This window comes from Nuphar pumila, chromosome 2 (assembly GCF_984573655.1).
Source record: "Nuphar pumila chromosome 2, dmNupPumi1.hap1.1, whole genome shotgun sequence".
NCBI classification, from domain to species: Eukaryota; Viridiplantae; Streptophyta; class Magnoliopsida; order Nymphaeales; family Nymphaeaceae; genus Nuphar; species Nuphar pumila.
This window is the reverse complement of record NC_143250.1, coordinates 68,043,699-68,060,784: the sequence shown is the minus strand read 5'-3', so window position 1 is coordinate 68,060,784 and position 17,086 is coordinate 68,043,699. Positions and strand designations below refer to the sequence as shown.

General features: G+C 37.8%; 1 pseudogene; it reads right to left on the bottom strand.

Annotated features, from left to right (window-relative positions):
- Nucleotides 1–472: 472 nt before the first annotated feature.
- LOC149845668 (flavin-containing monooxygenase FMO GS-OX-like 4) lies at nucleotides 473–14,672 on the bottom strand (annotated as a pseudogene).
- Nucleotides 14,673–17,086: the final 2,414 nt, after the last annotated feature.

Sequence of the window (17,086 nt, the reverse complement as noted above, 5' to 3'; positions counted from 1 at the left end):
TACCTACGGTGGCCGTCTGCTCTGGCGGTTGCCTCCCCCTTTCTCTGTCACTCTCAAGCTCTCTCCCACTCTTTGCAACTCTCTCTCACGGTCGAGTGGGGAAACACGGCACACCGTGAGGACTCTTATGGTGGGTGAGGATAACCTCACCCCCACCCGACGATCGTGGGGCCAAGGTTTATCCTCACTTCCTTCTCGCGATCAGTGCTTCCCCATTTGTTCAAAACTCATCTTTTCATATTTTTTTTCCACAACCTGGCTGACTGGCCGAGTCTGGCTGGAGTTAGACCCCACCCGGCTTGGCCCGGCCGGCTTTTACAATACAGCATCTGATTCTGTGTTTGGCCACTAGTTCTTCAGAACACTGTTGCCTTGGTCAGATTTATTCAAGAACTTCAATCCGTTGAGGCAAATAATCACTCTGGAAGCAAAGAAAAAACAATACAAATGCATAACCAACAGAAGAAAAACCTCATTCTGTTTTTTGTGCTTCAAGAGCGCGGAAGTGTTCTTGTGCTTGCAAAACCAAATGCTGGTCATCCCATCCATCACGGTAAGTCTCTGGTCGAATTACCCTATTCTGGTAAGTTGCAGGAAACATCTCCTTCCTCCATTCCTCCAACTTCAAGCACCCACATTGTGTTGCAAGCCAATCATCATATTCATTCTATCAAAAGGACATGTTTTTGGAACAGGTTAAGACCATGAAACTTGGTTCCTTTAAAGTATAGTGACACATAGCATGAAGAATCGCCTGCAATCTTAACCAACATTAAACTTGCATGCAGTGCATTGAGACTGATAGTTTCTGCGTTTAGCGGACAAGCTCGATCATACCTGGTAATCTGAAAGTTTATGAGTGTAACGCTTGGGATATCCAGCAGCTTCTAACTGTGAATAAAGAGCTTTTACATCTTCCAGCATCTGCTGTTCAGATGGAAGTGAAATCAGTCGTGAGAGAATGCCTGCCACCCATTTGCTTTGCAACTCAAATAATGGAAAAGGAAAAACCTGCCATCACCAAGTGAAAGTTTTTACGGGTCCTCCATCAAAACCATCACCAGTGTTCTAATGCGTACGAGGGAAAACCTTCCAAGGTATCCAAATGAATGAAAGGGATGGAGCCAATGATGGTGGGAAAACATGCTTATATAGTAGTCCGACACGGTTGTCATCTATGGTTACAGCACCATTTGTCTCTAGAAATGGAAAATGATATTTATAGCTGCAAAAGAGACAAGATATCATGAGATAATTTCCGAAGGCAGAAACATTAGTAAATTTTTTTGATGAATAAAGCCAAAATTTACTAAAATGAATAAGCTACCAAAGGATTGTCAGCTAGAAACTCAAAGCCAGGGCATAAGTCTGAGTAGAATAAGACTATTGGCAACTTAAAAGCCTTTTAAACATTGTTCAGATCACAGGATTGAAGGAAAAATAATTAGTAGCCACTCTTTTATTTAGAAAACAAAATACACAATGAAGAAACAGAAAAGAGAATATTCAATTACATCATAGAATGAATCAAAATTGAAATAATTGTCATTGGCTGCACCCAAAGAAGAGATACATGTTGGTCACAAAATTGTTTTCTTGTCTCCCGTTTCTTAAAGCCTCTTATGCTAAACTTTGGTGAAGCAAAACCAAAATAAATTGGGAAGCCCCATAACCAAACTGATATTTTATCCTAAGCCTTGAGTTCCTCAGATTTAATAGATGCATATAAAGTACCCTGTGCAGTGCAGAATGATATCAGCAACAACTGAAACTTCCATCATTGAATAGCACTCTACCATCTTGATGGGTGCTTTTGATCTGCAAAGGTATTGACTAGCATTAGATTCTTTTGCTCATGATATAATGATTTATTACTTTCGCTTTTCCCTCGCAAGTTTTTTCACAACCTCTTTGAACTATGTAGCCAGAAGAAATCTCAGAGTGATTGTTACCATGGAGTGGAGCTACATGATGTCATATCCTGGTTGCCTCTTTGCCGTTTCATCCGACGCAGATCTTGAAGAAACATGAACTTCCTTAGCTACTGGAGCGATGTTTCTCGAAATATCATGGGCACTGGCATAGCCTCCTATCAAAACCACAACCTGTCAACAGAAAAGAAAAGAATGACCTGAACCAGTATCCAGCATCTTATGTACATAATTGATCTTAATCTGCATGTTTTTGGGCCTGCTGCTCTGATATCAATACGAATGAAAGTAACAATCGAATGACTGTAAAATTCTCATATTGATTTGTCTATACAACTCATTGAGAGCGTGCCTATCTATAGATGATCTTAATTTGAGGAAAAACTATTCGTGTGTTATACAAACACATTCTCAAAACGTGACCTTGCTGATGTCCGCAGGCTAGAGAATTACATTATTCATGCCAGCCCTAGGATAAAATTATAAGCACAAGCACAATAAGCCACCAAACTCAACAGCTACTGTAAAGTTTCCAAACTTCAAGCGATTTTGTTTTTTCATAACTTCAAGTGATTATGAATGTTGAAGCTAACTCTGTATATGCTGATTAGCAGCTGGTATTTTGTCCCCAATATGAAGAAAGTACATGTCATCACTACGAACAAAAAGAGTTCCTTTTCTACATTAGAGAAACAAAACCTTTTATTAAATTGCATACGAATTTATGGTAAAAAAGAAAAAGAAAAAGAAAAGAATAACCATCCTTTTTTGCCTTATATCAGGGGAAAACCACCTCACTGGCAAGCTCATTGGTGTAAAAGCCTCAGGTTCCCTTACTCAACAGGGGGTACACCCAGCTTCAGCCTCGTCGCAAGAGAGTTCCCCGAGGGAGTACACCCAGCTGTAAAAACCCGATGTTCATTGTGGTTTTCTTTCTTTTCATCATGAATTTAATTGTCAATGTCAGGTTCTTATGTACATTGTTCAGCAGAGGCATAATCGTTACAACGAGATGTCGAGAGGATAGTTAAGGCATGGAGCTAGACCATGACATGGTAAGCTTTTATCTCAATTAAGTTAATTATATTAATAAGGAAGTTTTCTTAACAAGAGTGGATGCAACCATTTGGTGGACCACCGAGACAAGCAAAGGTGAGTCTCCGAGTTCGAATCTCAATAGAGGTAAAACTCACATAAACCATATTAGGAATTTTCACACACACACACACACACACACACACACACACACACACACACACACATATATATATATATATATATATACATGGATCGACCATTGAGAGGCAAAATCGTCTTTAAGGTTTATGAGTGTAATAAATATACCTATAGATACATATATCTGCATAATGATAATAATTATGGCCAGCATGATTAGAATAGTAAATTCCTTTCCTTCCTTGTTTTGATCCATTAAAAATAAGTAATTAAATGTGGATTTGGTTAGTGATTGAATGAAACCTAATTTAAGTAGGTGAAGGTAGAAGGTTGGATTTTAAGGAGGTAAGTAGCACACGTTTTGAAAAATACATTTAGAAAGAAAGCTATTGTAGTTAAGAACAAGGAAAATTTTATATTCTTTACAACAAAAAATTGTATGAAATAGAATTTTATTGATGGCTAGCATAAGGAAAGGAGGTGGCTGAAAGATTGGGTTGACTCATAGAATTAACAACGTAAAGGAAAGGTAACCTTAAAGGAAGAGAGGGAGAGATAGTGGTGAAAAGGATGTAACGTTGAAACAGAAAAAAAGGAGAGAAGGAGAAATAGACTTCATCCTCAATCAAGCTTTAGAGAAAGGAGAGAGAGGGAAAGAGAATTTGAGATCAACAGAGGAGCTTGTGCAACGAAGCCTGTTGTTCGCCATCTTCTTGCATAGGGAATCGAAGAACTGGAGCTCGATTTGGAAGAGAAAAAAAAAGGTACGACAATTTAGATTGAGGTTTATGATTGTGTGCAGCATGTATATGAATGAAAGGTTTTGTTTTATTTTTTTGAAAATGTAATTCTGCATTTAAAGCCTTTGGGTTTCAAAAGAATGAAAAAAATAAAAGTCTAACCTTACACGTTAATGGATATTAAACCAGAGTTTAGGGTGTGTTTTCAGTATGTTGGTGACTTTGTACACATATGTCTACGTTGGTAGAGATGTCCCTAAACATAGAAAAATAATAATAATAAGAACATAAGACCTTGGTTTGACGTTAGGTGCAGTTAGACTACCTTGTTTGACGTCATGTAGGTATTCTAATAATGCAAATCTGTACAAAGGAGTGGTTGCAAACATGTATTAAATACAAATATTATTATTATTACATTAGTGAAGGCACACATTTTATTAACTTTGTGGAATGGCTTAGTACTGTATTAATAGCATATGATAGTGGATGGTTAACACAACAGAGGCTTGATTTCATGATTTCGAACCAGATTCAGGTTATACGTATATAGTCTTTAATAAAAACTTGAATATGAAACTGAGTAAAGAATAAAATTTCTAAATTTCAGAAAAAAAAATGTATATAGCCCTTTTCCGAGGTTATCAAGAGACATCTGATTTAGACAGATTATGACATAATTGTTTTTGATGAGTATAGATTTCTAGTATAGCCGTGAGTTATAAATATCAGTAGTGCATTAGTGAATACAAGTACCTTGTATTATCTTATTTAGATGGCTTGGTATTATATCAATCACATGTGCTGGTAGATGATTTAGCATGGTAGGGGCATTAATAGCATGCTTAGAGACCAGATTCGGGTCATGTATGGATTTAAGGACATCTTGGTTTCTGTCAGACTGTATGAACATGATTACAACTTAGGTCACCTTGCAACATGCAAATCTCAATGATCCGATGAAATTTTTGGCATGTCTTGGCACACTGGAAACATCAAGATATTCATTAACTGTTCCTTGAGTGATGTTGAATGGGTTTGAGTTCTAACTTTCAACAAACATAGCCTTTCTAGAAGTTTTTCAAGAGACTCTGTTTTGGACAAATTTAAACTGTTAAAGGTTTTTGAAAGGTGCAGTTTTTTTTTAGTTATGACCGATTGACTGGGTTTTTGATGAGTCTATGTTAAAATGACCAAAGTTGTGTTTCCAAATCTCTGGTAAAGGTTTTGTATATTTGAAAGAGATTCATTTTGGTTCAGATATAAAAGTAGTAAATTTGAAACAAAATCCCAATGGCAATTTATATGGGGGTGTTTGGATAATGTGCATGAAAAAAAAATGTTTTTTTTTGGTGTTCGATACTTTTGTTCTCTATTATAAATCTCTTGTGTTTGTGAAAACACCTTATCCCTTATACCCTGAACCAAGTTGTACATATGTCGTGTACCCTAAATGGGGAAGTGGAACTCCTTCCGAGGGAGTATAAAAAGTCAGGATTTCTGTTTGCCTACGGAGAGGGTAGGTGGTACCAGGCTCCGAGATTTTTTGTTGTATTTTGGGAGAGTAAGGCGTCTCCTTGGTCCACCCAGCTTGATAGTCCTAGGGGGATCTGGATAGTTACACGGGGAAGCTCGGTGACTAGCCCTACTGACTGAGCTCAATTTGAGAGGCTCACTATGGGACCTCCCAATCATTGGATCGCCCTAGTGGGAGCAACGGCCGTGGGTACCGTGGTCCTCTGTATGTGACTATTGGAATTGATGGCATGGGTTTTGACTAATAATCAACCCCAACTTTTGTGGACCAGAAACAACATGGGAAAAAATGAATTTGCAATTGAACATATTTCTATACATACAAATGATTTCTCTAATGCCATGTTTTCATATGCTTTGATTTTTACTGTCGTACTTTGAGAGGCTAACCTCTTCGTTGAAAATGTTACAGGTTCTGATTGATGGCGTTGGACAAGGATCAACGAGTGTGTTGCTCTAGTGATTTGGTTTTGGGGCTGTTTTGTTATGTTTTGAGACTTATTCTACTGATTCCTAAATTATGAACTAGAATTTTCAATAAGATGGTTTGTTCAGTTATTTGTTTGTAGCAAGCCCAAATCTATCTTGTGTTTCCACCAAAAAAATGATTTAAAAATTTTGTGTTGAATTTGGGGCGTTACAATGTTGTTATCAGAGCAACTTACGAGGTAACACATCGTCAAGAATTGGTCGATGTCCACCTGTCAAGTAATTATTACTAAATTTAATGATAGACAATTTTTTTTTAAAAAAAACTATTAATCAACTTCGAAAGTGCTTGAACCCTTGCACCAAATAGGATCGAGAGCATGGGACCAATAATGGAAAGTTGGTTTTGTACAGTTGCTATGTCATAGTGCATTAAGTATAACAAACTCTTGTGTAATATAATTGTATAGATGGTTCGCACGAGAGGAGCTTGTACCATGTCAACTAATGGGAAGCGAAATTCCTGAGGCCACCGGGGTGACGAGCAAGGACCATCGCAACCACCACCACAGGATCTTGCCCAACAACAAACTTTCATTATGAACGCATTGCACACAATGGCGACGTTCATGCAAACTGTAATGGGAACTAGCATGGAAGAAAGATCTACTATACCGCGAACAACTCCGCCATGTGAAGCTAGAGCTGTCACTTATAAACAATTCATGAGCATGAATCCACCAATGTTTAAAGGAGAAATGACTGGTGATGATGCTGAAGAGTAGTTGTACGGAGTAGAATGAGTGTTTGAAGTGTTGAGTGTACCTGAAGGGAGCAAGGTCAACTTTGGGACCTACCTCCTGAAAGGTGATGCTGACCGATGGTGGCGTACGGTGAAGGCAGTGAAATTTGTTAATGTACGGGCCACTTGGGCCGAGTTCAAGGAAGCATTTAACAACGCTTTCTACCAAACTCACATTAAAGAAAGCAAGATGCAGGAGTTCTTAGACCTGCAACAAGGAGGATTAAACATCGAAGAATATGCTGCCAAATTTAGAAGCCTGGAAAGATATTGCCCAAATACATATACAACCGACGAGGCAAGGGCTAATAAGTTTGTTTAGGGACTTCGTGATGGATTGAGGGGTCATGTCATGAGTAGTCGACTGCGAGACTTAGACGAGACAATCACTATGGCGACAAAATTGGAGGAGGATTGGCTCAAATCCAAAAAGAGGGGCAAGGACCAAAATGGTTTAAAAAAAAGTGAATTTCAAACACAGAAGCAATCCATGAGGCCGTTCAAGAAAAATAAAGCAGATTCTACAGCAAACAAAGCTGCTGAGTTATGCTCGACATGCAAAAGATCACATCCAGGCAAGTCGTGCTACCGTGAGATAGGAGTGTGTCTCTTCTGTGGAGAAAATGGGCATTTCATCAAGGAATGTCCTAAGAAGCAAGAAGCAGAAAGAAAAAAACCAACAGGAGGGCGACCAACAGAGAATAAAGTGAAAGGTCGGGTCTATGCCACCACGATGGAGGAACTTAAGGGGAATGAGCTAGTAGAAGGTACTTGTCCCGTAAACTCACACTTAGCTCGTGTCCTTTTTTATTCTGAGGCTACACATTCATTTATAGCTAGTTGTTTTGCTAAGAACTTAGAGATCAAAGAACAAAGAATGCCATACACACTAAATGTTCTAACTCCCTTGGGTCATAGAGATGCTTGCCAATAATATCTCCCAGATGTTGATGTGGAAATACAGGGACACCATTTACTGGCATAATTGGTAATTATGGAGATGGTAGGGTATGATGTAATCCTCAGAATGGATTGGTTATACTACCATTATGCAAACATTGATTGTAGAAGGAAGAAGGTCATCCTATCTACAGTTAATGCAAAGTCGGTTGAGTACCAAGCTATGAGAATAAGACCGAACAGTGGAATAGTAATCTCAACTGTCAAGGCAGAAAAATATATAAATAGTGGTTATACCGCATTCTTAGTTAGTGTTGGTGCGACTTTTGATAAGGAGGTCGACTTGAGTAAAATAGAAGTGGTGAGAGAGTTTTCTGAGGTATTTCCAGAAGATCTACTTGGATTACCTCTGAAGAGAGAAGTAGAGTTTATAATAGAAGTGTTACTCAGAACAATACCAATATCCAAGGCACCTTACCGTATGGCACCAACTGAACTGGAAGAGCTAAAGAAACAAACTCAAGATCTTTTAGACAAAGGCTTCATACGACCAAGTGTGTCGCCTTGAGGAGCGTCTGTATTATTTGTGAAGAAGAAAGATGGGTCTATGCGCCTTTGCATAGATTATAGAATGCTCAACCAAGTAACGATTAAAAACAAGTATCCACTTCCGAGGATCGAAGATCTATTCAATCAACTCAAAGAAGCTAAGGTGTTCTCAAAGATTGACTTGAGATCAGGATATCACTAGTTGTTAGTAAAAGAAGATGATATTCAGAAGACATCCTTCCGTACTAGATATGGCCATTATGAATTCCGTGTGATGCCATTTGGACTAACGAATGCACCTGCTGCATTTATGGATTTAATGAACAAAATATTTATTGATTATTTAGACTGGTTCGTCATAATGTTTATAGATGACATACTGGTGTATTCCAAGAATGAGGAAGAACATAAGGAGCACCTGAGAATGGTTCTGCAAAAGTTGAGAAAGAATCAATTGTATGTCAAATTCTCCAAGTGCGAGTTCTCGCTGAGTCAAGTGAGCTTTTTAGGTCACACTATATTGAAGGATGGTGTGGCAGTAGACCCTAGCAAGGTGGAGGCTGTACAATAATGGAAGCAACCTACTACTGTGTCTGAGATCCGAAGTTTTTTGGGGTTAGTTGGCTACTATAGAAGATTTATTCAAGACTTCTCTAGAATAGCCTTACCCATGACAAAGTTGCTAAGAAAAGTAGTTAAATTCATCTGGAGTGAAGAATGTCAGAAAAGTTTTCAGACACTAAAGGAGAAACTCACATCAGCACCAGTATTAACACTCCCTTCTGGGACAAAAGGAATTGAGGTATACACAGATGCATCAGGAACTGGTTATGGTGCAATATTGATGCAAAACAGAAAGGTAGTCGCATATGTATCAAGGCAACTAAAACTGCATGAACAAAATTATCCGACCCATGATCTAGAATTGGGTGCGATAGTATTTGCTCTAAAGTTATGGAGGCATTATTTGTATGGAGGAGAGTTTGAGGACTTAACAGACCATAAGTCCTTGAAATATCTATTTTCACAAAAAGAGCTCAACATGCGACAAAGAAGGTGGCTGGAGTATTTGAAAGACTATGAATTTAATATTTCCTAACAACCGAGAAAAGCAAATGTTGTGGCGAATGCTCTGAGCAGAAAGGCTAAAGCTTGCAGAAATTTAATGCAAACTTGAAAACTGATGGAAGAAGTAGCTCAATGGGAGCCGTTCCAAAACATTGAAGGAAAAGTGACTATGACCGCATTGATCCAAGATGAATTATTGGACAGGATCATCGCAAAGTAAAAGGAAGATCTGCAACATGCCAAGATGGTAGAAGAATGTAGGAAGAAGGACTCTCCTTATTTGCAAGATGATGATGGTTCTATCTGGTTCAACCAGAGATTGTGGGTCCCAACCGACGAAGAAACTAAGAGGTATCTTCTAGATGAAGCCCATAAGACTAAGTTCAACTATACATCCAGAAAGTATGAAGATGTATCAGAATATCAAGAGAAATTTTTGGTGGCCCGACATAAAACGAGATGTAGCAGAGTATGTCGCAAAGTGTTTAGTATGCCAACAGGTGAAGGCAAAACACCAAAGGCCGGGAGGCCTTTTGGAAAGAATAGATATTCCAAAATGGAAATGGGAAGATATCACCATAGACTTTGTGGTGGGTCTGCCTTGCATTAAACGTCAACATGATGCAATATGGGTAGTAGTCCATCGGTTGACCAAGTCATCACATTTTCTCCCTATAAGGATGACCCAAACACTGACAAGTTTGGCGGATTTGTATATTGAAGAGGTGGTGCGACTCCATGGAGTGCCGAAATCTATTATTTTAGACCAAGATTCGAGGTTCACTTCACGATTTTGGGAGCAGTTGCAAAAAGCTTTGGGCACAAAATTGAAATTGAGCATTGCATTTCACCCACAAACAGATGGACAATTTGAAAGAACCATTCAAACTCTAGAAGATATGTTGAGAGCATGTGCCCTTGAGGAAAAAGGAGACTGGGACAAGCACATTAAATTGGCAGAATTTGCATATAACAATAGTTATCATGCTAGCATAGGAATGTCACCTTTTGAAGCTCTATATGGCAGACCTTGTAGGTCGCCTGCTTGTTGGACTGAATTGGGCGATAGTAAACTAGAAAACCCCTTGGTATTAGAATACTATATAGACCAAGTGCAGTTGGTAAGGAAAAGGTTACTTGCAGCACAGAGCCGACAAAAGAGTTACGCATATCAAAGGCGAAGAGAGCTCAACTTTAGTGTTGGAGACCATGTATTTGTAAATGTCTCCCCAACAAAAAGTATGTTTATATTTGGAAAGAAAGGGAAGTTAAGTCCAAGGTTTATTGGGTCGTTTGAGATTTTAGAAAGGATTGGTGAAGTAGCCTATCGGATTGCATTACCACCACAATTTTTGCATGTACATAACGTATTTCATGTGTCCATGCTTAAGAAGTATGTACCAGACCCTTCTCACATAATCGAACATGGTCAATTGGAACTTCAGGAGAACCTATCCATAGATGAAAAACCAGTGCGAATAGTAGATAGAAAGGAGCAAGTATTGCGTACAAGGGTCGTACCTTTGGTTAAGGTGGAGTAGCAATATCATGGATTGACTGGGAGTACTTGGGAGCCAGAGGATGCCATGAAGAACAAATACCCCCAATTGTTTAAAGCATGAGGTACGTAACAAATTTTGAGAACAAATTTTTTTAGGGGGGTAGGATGTAAAAACCTGATGTTCATTGTGGTTTTCTTTCTTTTCATCATGAATTTAATTATCAATGTTAGGTTCTTATGTGCATTATTCAGCAGAGGCGTAATCGTTACGATGAGATGTCGAGAGGATAATTAAGGCATGGAGCTAGACCATGACATGGTAAGCTTCTATCTTAATTAAGTTAATTATATTAATAAGGAAGTTTTATTAACAAGAGTGGATGCAACCATTTGGTGGACAACCGAGACAAGCAAAGGTGAGGCTCGGAGTTCGAATCTCAATAGAGGTAAAACTCACATAATCCATATTAGGAATTTTCACACACACACACACACACACACACACACACACACACACACACACACACATATATATATATATATATATATATATATATATATATATATATATATATATATATATATATATATATATATATATATATTTACATGGATCAACCATTGAGAGGGAAAATCGTCTTTAAGGTTTATGAGTGTAATAAATATACCTATAGATACATATATCTGTATATTGATAATAATTATGGCCAGCATGATTAGAATAGTAAATTCCTTTCCTTCCTTGTTTTGATCCATTAAAAATAAGTAATTAAATGTGGATTTGGTTAGTGATTGAATGAAACCTAATTTAAGTAGGTGAAGGTAGAAGGTTGGATTTTAAGGAGGTAAGTAGCACACGTTTTGGAAAATACATTTAGAAAGAAAGCTATTGTAGTTAAGAACAAGGAAAATTTTATATTCTTTACAACAAAAAATTGTATGAAATAGAATTTTATTGATGGCTAGCATAAGGAAAGGGTTGACTCATAGAATTAACAACGTAAAGGAAAGGTAACCTTAAAGGAAGAGAGAGAGAGATAGTGGTGAAAAGGATGTAACGTTGAAACAGAAAAAAAAGGAGAGAAGGAGAAATAGACTTCATCCTCAATCAAGCTTTAGAGAAAGGAGAGAGGGGGAAAGAGAATTTGAGATCAACAGAGGAGCTTGTGCAACGAAGCCTGTTGTTCGCCATCTTCTTGCATAGGGAATCGAAGAACTGGAGCTCGATTTGGAAGAGAAAAAAAAAGGTACGACAGTTTAGATTGAGGTTTATGATTGTGTGCAGCATGTATATGAATGAAAGGTTTTGTTTTATTTTTTTGAAAATGTAATTCTGCATTTAAAGCCTTTGGGTTTCAAAAGAATGAAAAAAATAAAAGTCTAACCTTACACGTTAATGGATATTAAACCAGAGTTTAGGGTGTGTTTTCAGTATGTTGGTGACTTTGTACACATATGTCTACGTTGGTAGAGATGTCCCTAAACATAGAAAAATAATAAAAATAAGAACATAAGACCGTGGTTTGACGTTAGGTGCAGTTAGACTACCTTGTTTGACGTCATGTAGGTATTCTAATAATGCAAATCTGTACAAAGGAGTGGTTGCAAACATGTATTAAATACAGATATTATTATTATTACATTAGTAAAGGCACACATTTTATTAACTTTGTGGAATGGCTTAGTACTGTATTAATAACATATGATAGTGGATGGTTAACACAACATAGGCTTGATTTCATGATTTCGAACTAGATTCAGGTTATATGTATATAGTCTTTAATGAAAACTTGAATATGAAACTGAATAAAGAATAAAATTTCTAAATTTCAGAAAAAAAAATGTATATAGCCCTTTTCTGAGGTTATCAAGAGATATCTGATTTAGACAGATTATGACATAACTGTTTTTGATGAGTATAGATTTCTAGTATAGCCGTGAGTTATAAATATCAGTAGTGCATTAGTGAATACAAATACCTTGTATTATCTTATTTAGATGGCTTGGTATTATATCAAGCGCATGTGCTGGTAGATGATTTAGCATGGCAGGGGCAATGATAGCATGCTTAGAGACCAGATTCGGGTCATGTATGGTTTTAAGGACATCTTGGTTTCTGTCAGACTGTATGAACATGATTACAACTTAGGTCACCTTGCAACATGCAAATCTCAACGATCCGATGAAATTTTTGGCATGTCTTGGCACACTGGAAACATCGAGATATTCATTATTTGTTCCTTGAGTGATGTTGAATGGGTTTGAGTTCTAACTTTCAACAAACATAGCCTTTCTAGAAGTTTTTCAAGAGACTCTGTTTTGGACAAATTTAAACTGTTAAAGGTTTTTGAAAGGTGCAATTTTTTTTTTAGTTATGACCGATTGACTGGGTTTTTGATGAGTCTATGTTAAAATGACCAAAGTTGTGTTTCCAAATCTCTGGTAAAGGTTTTGTATATTTGAAAGAGATTCATTCTGGTTCAGATATAAAAGTAGTAAATTTGAAACAAAATCCCAATGGCAATTTATATGGAGGTGTTTGGATAATGTGGACGAAAAAAATGTTTTTTTTTTGTGTTCGATACTTTTGTTTCTCTATTATAAATCTCTTGTGTTTGTAAAAACACCTTATCCCTTGTACCCTGAACCAAGTTGTACATATGTTGTGTACCCTAAATGGGGAAGTGGAACACCTCCTGAGAGAGTATAAAAAGTCAGGATTTCTGTTTGCCTACAGAGAGGGTAGGTGGTACCAGGCTCCGGGATTTTTTGTTTTATTTTGGGAGAGCAAGGCGTCTCCTCGGTCCACCCAGCCCGGTAGTCCTAGGGGGACCTGGATAGTTACACGGGGAAGCCCGGTGACTAGCCCTACCGACTGAGCTCAATTTGAAAGGCTCACTATATGGGACCTCCCGATCATTGGATCGCCCTAGTGGGAGCAACGGCCGTGGGGTCCTCTGTATGTGACTATTGGAATTGATGGCATGGGTTTTGACTAATGGTCAACCCCAACTTTTGTGGACCAGGGACAACATGGGAAAAAATGAATTTGCAATTGAACATATTTCTATACATACAAATGATTTCTCTAATGCCATGTTTTCATATGCTTTGATCTTTATTGTCATACTTTGAGAGGCTAACCTCTCCGTTGAAAATGTTACAGGTTCTGATTGATGGCGTTGGACAAGGCTCAACGAGTGTGTTGCTTTAGGGATTTGGTTTTGGAGCTGTTTTGTTATGTTTTGAGACTTATTCTACTGATTCTTAAATTATGAACTAGATTTTTCAATAAGATGGTTTGTTCAGTTATTTGTTTGTAGCGAGCCCAAATCTATCAGTGTTTCCACCCAAAAAAAAAATGCCTTAAAAATTTTGTGTTGAATTTGGGGCGTTACACAGCACCCATGAGTTTCAAACTCATGACACCCCTTTAGCTTCGTATAGTTCACGAATTGCGCTCCCACCAGACGAACGGAGCTCTCATAGGCAAACACCAAATCAAAATATCATAATTATTCATGAACAGGAGTTATGTGCATTGTGTGCAGTGCCATTGATTTTTAATGCTATTAAAAAATTATCATCAAAATAATATAATCAAGAACATGGTCCTTGCTAAGCAAACTATATAGATCAATGCGCAAAGGCGAGCCATCTGATAATCATCTGTTGTAGTTTTTGAACTTTTCTTAGCAAGGATGGTCCTTTTCCTATATGCAAACAGCCGGTGAAAAACTATGCAAGCCCAAACATTATTACCATGAAATTTCGAATTGAAAAACAGTATGAAACTCCATTTGAATTGAATAATCCTGAATTTTATTGGAAGAACTGGGCCCAAGTAGTATTGACTATACAGAGACTTGTCAATCATATAACGTGCATACTTGATCCTTCAATGGTTCAGGTATACGATGGTTGTGACTATGCATTTGCTTCCCTGGCCACCTATCAATACCTGTAAAGAGAGCAAATGAGTAGCAGCCATCAAAGTCGGAAACAAGAAAATAATCTGTTTTGACAGCCGTAGCTCTCATGCCTGCATCACAGGCCTTACGATCGAAGCATCATGAGCCTTTTAGTCACACCAAGAAGCAAAACCAGAAACAAGAGATGTAAAGGTATGAGAGAGTGTTTGGATAAAAAAAAAATATAGTGAATTTGGAATCAATTCCACTAAGGCTGAGGCTATGTTTGGAAAGTGACCATTGAAAAGTCACCGGAAAGGCAAGTGTGGAATCTCCACTTCCAAAAAATGTTTGGAAGCTAGGAAAAAGGGGAAAAGAAGGAACTTACATGGTCTCATTTCAGCTACCACCATTAGGGATGTCAACGGGTCAGATATAAACCGACATCCAACCGGAATCCAAACATATTAGTGGGGTTTGGTAGCCAAATCTGGACCCGATTAATAATCGGATTTGGGTTTGGTATTAAGTTTTGCATTCAAATCGGAACCTAAACTCAAATCAATTAATTAAGTGTAAATAACAGGGTTTAAGATAGCGGGATCTGAGTTTGGTTTTTTCTTTTTACATCCCACTCTGAATCCGATTAGGTCAAACACAATTAAAGTCTGATAGATCAGAATCGAATCCAACCCATTGATATCTCTAACCACCATGGTGAGGTGGTAATTACCAAATGCTACACCAGTGACACTTTCTATGGATACACCGGTGACCCAATTCATTTATGAGGGAAAAAACTGCATCCCAAACATGATGAGCATGGAAGTGGGGAGTCTTTAACGAATTTAACTAAATTCATAATGACAATTATGGAATCCATTTTTTGATCTCCAAGAGGCAGTTTTCAAAGAGACTATTACTGGTTTTCTCATTTCTAGTGAAATCCTACGAAGAGAAGGATTTAGCAAATACGTCCTTGCTGGAGGGAAACCAAAATAGAAAAAGAAGAAGAAAAGAAGTAGCAGACGTAGAGTATTTCCCTAATTTCATGACTGCCAGTTTCCCCTTCCTAAATACATTAGATGGCAGTCCACATTAGTCATTTCTCACTTCTCTTCCATTACCACTTTCCATACACAACCTAACAGTTTTAGATTTCTTATTTGAAATAAAATTGGATTTCAATTATTTTATATGCATTCAATTATGGAAATGGAATCTGATTTCAATTTAGCATGGTGTGTGTGTGTGTGTGTGTGTGTGTGTGTGTGTGTGATATGAATTGAATAATTAGTAGATATTTTAAGTAAGCAAACTGACCACTAAGAACCAGTAGTTGTAGGAACTAACTTTCTTCAATGAGCAAAGGTGTTGGATATGTACAAGTAGGACTGGTAAACGAGCTGAACTAGCCAAGCTTGAAGTGGCTCATTCTTGTAGCAAGCCAAACCGAGTTAGAGTTCATATCGAGCCCAAGTTAATTGAGCCAAATTCGAATTGGCTTGTTTATGGGAAAAAATATATTGGTTTAGATTTGGAAAAAAACAGGATTTTAAAAAAAAAAATACATGTAAAATATATGTATATGTCTAAAATATATTTTTTAATACTTAACAAGCTTATGCGAGTCATGCCGAGCCAAGTACCTATTGCTCATATTCATCTGGCCAAACCTATTTTATGAGTTCGAACAAGCTCTTTACTAGCCAAACATGAGCTGAGCCATGGGCAGCTCCCAGCCCCGTGTACAAGAAGCAAAAGATATTAGAACAAATGCGCATGGGGGTGCAAATGGATTGGATACAAGTAGATTTATGCAAGAATCCACTACCCTCGCCAGTGGGGCCCCACGACCACCCTGCCTTACGTAGCCCACCTCTAAAAGTTATGGATTCACCCATGCGCTAACAGGGTTTGATCTGGTGCCTTCATCTCAGCACCCTCGTAACCATCCTGCTGGCCAACCAGGCAAGACCAATGGTGGTATACAAGATTCCACTTCAAATTCAAAATCATGCAAGATTTGACTTCAAATCCAAAATGTATGAAACATTGACATAGATCAAAATCTAAGTCTGGATCTAAATGATATCTGAGGTTGAATCCATTCAAAATATATATATGAGTGATGGACCTTACCAAAAAACACTGAAGGCAAGCTTCTTAAAAGTAAATGAATGATAAGGATCCATTTTGTTTCAACTTTGAGTACAGTTTCAGAGGTAGATAAAACTCCGATCTAATTTCAAAAATAACTGGACTGAGCAAATATATATCTGATCAGGCACTGATTTAGATCTGATTTTAAGGATCCATATACGGAAGTAGTATATGAGCTTCGAAACCTCTTTTCAAACAGACCCAAACCATTTTCACTTCTCTTAGATTGGTCGGATGAGCCATGTCAAGCCTGACTCAATACTGGATCCCATTATGAAGAATGCCCCCCCCCCCCCCCCCCGTTCTGGATCTGCATGCAACTCAAACCTCAAAATGAAGTTCAAGATAAGGTTAAAAATTAGACCCTGTGATACTGGATT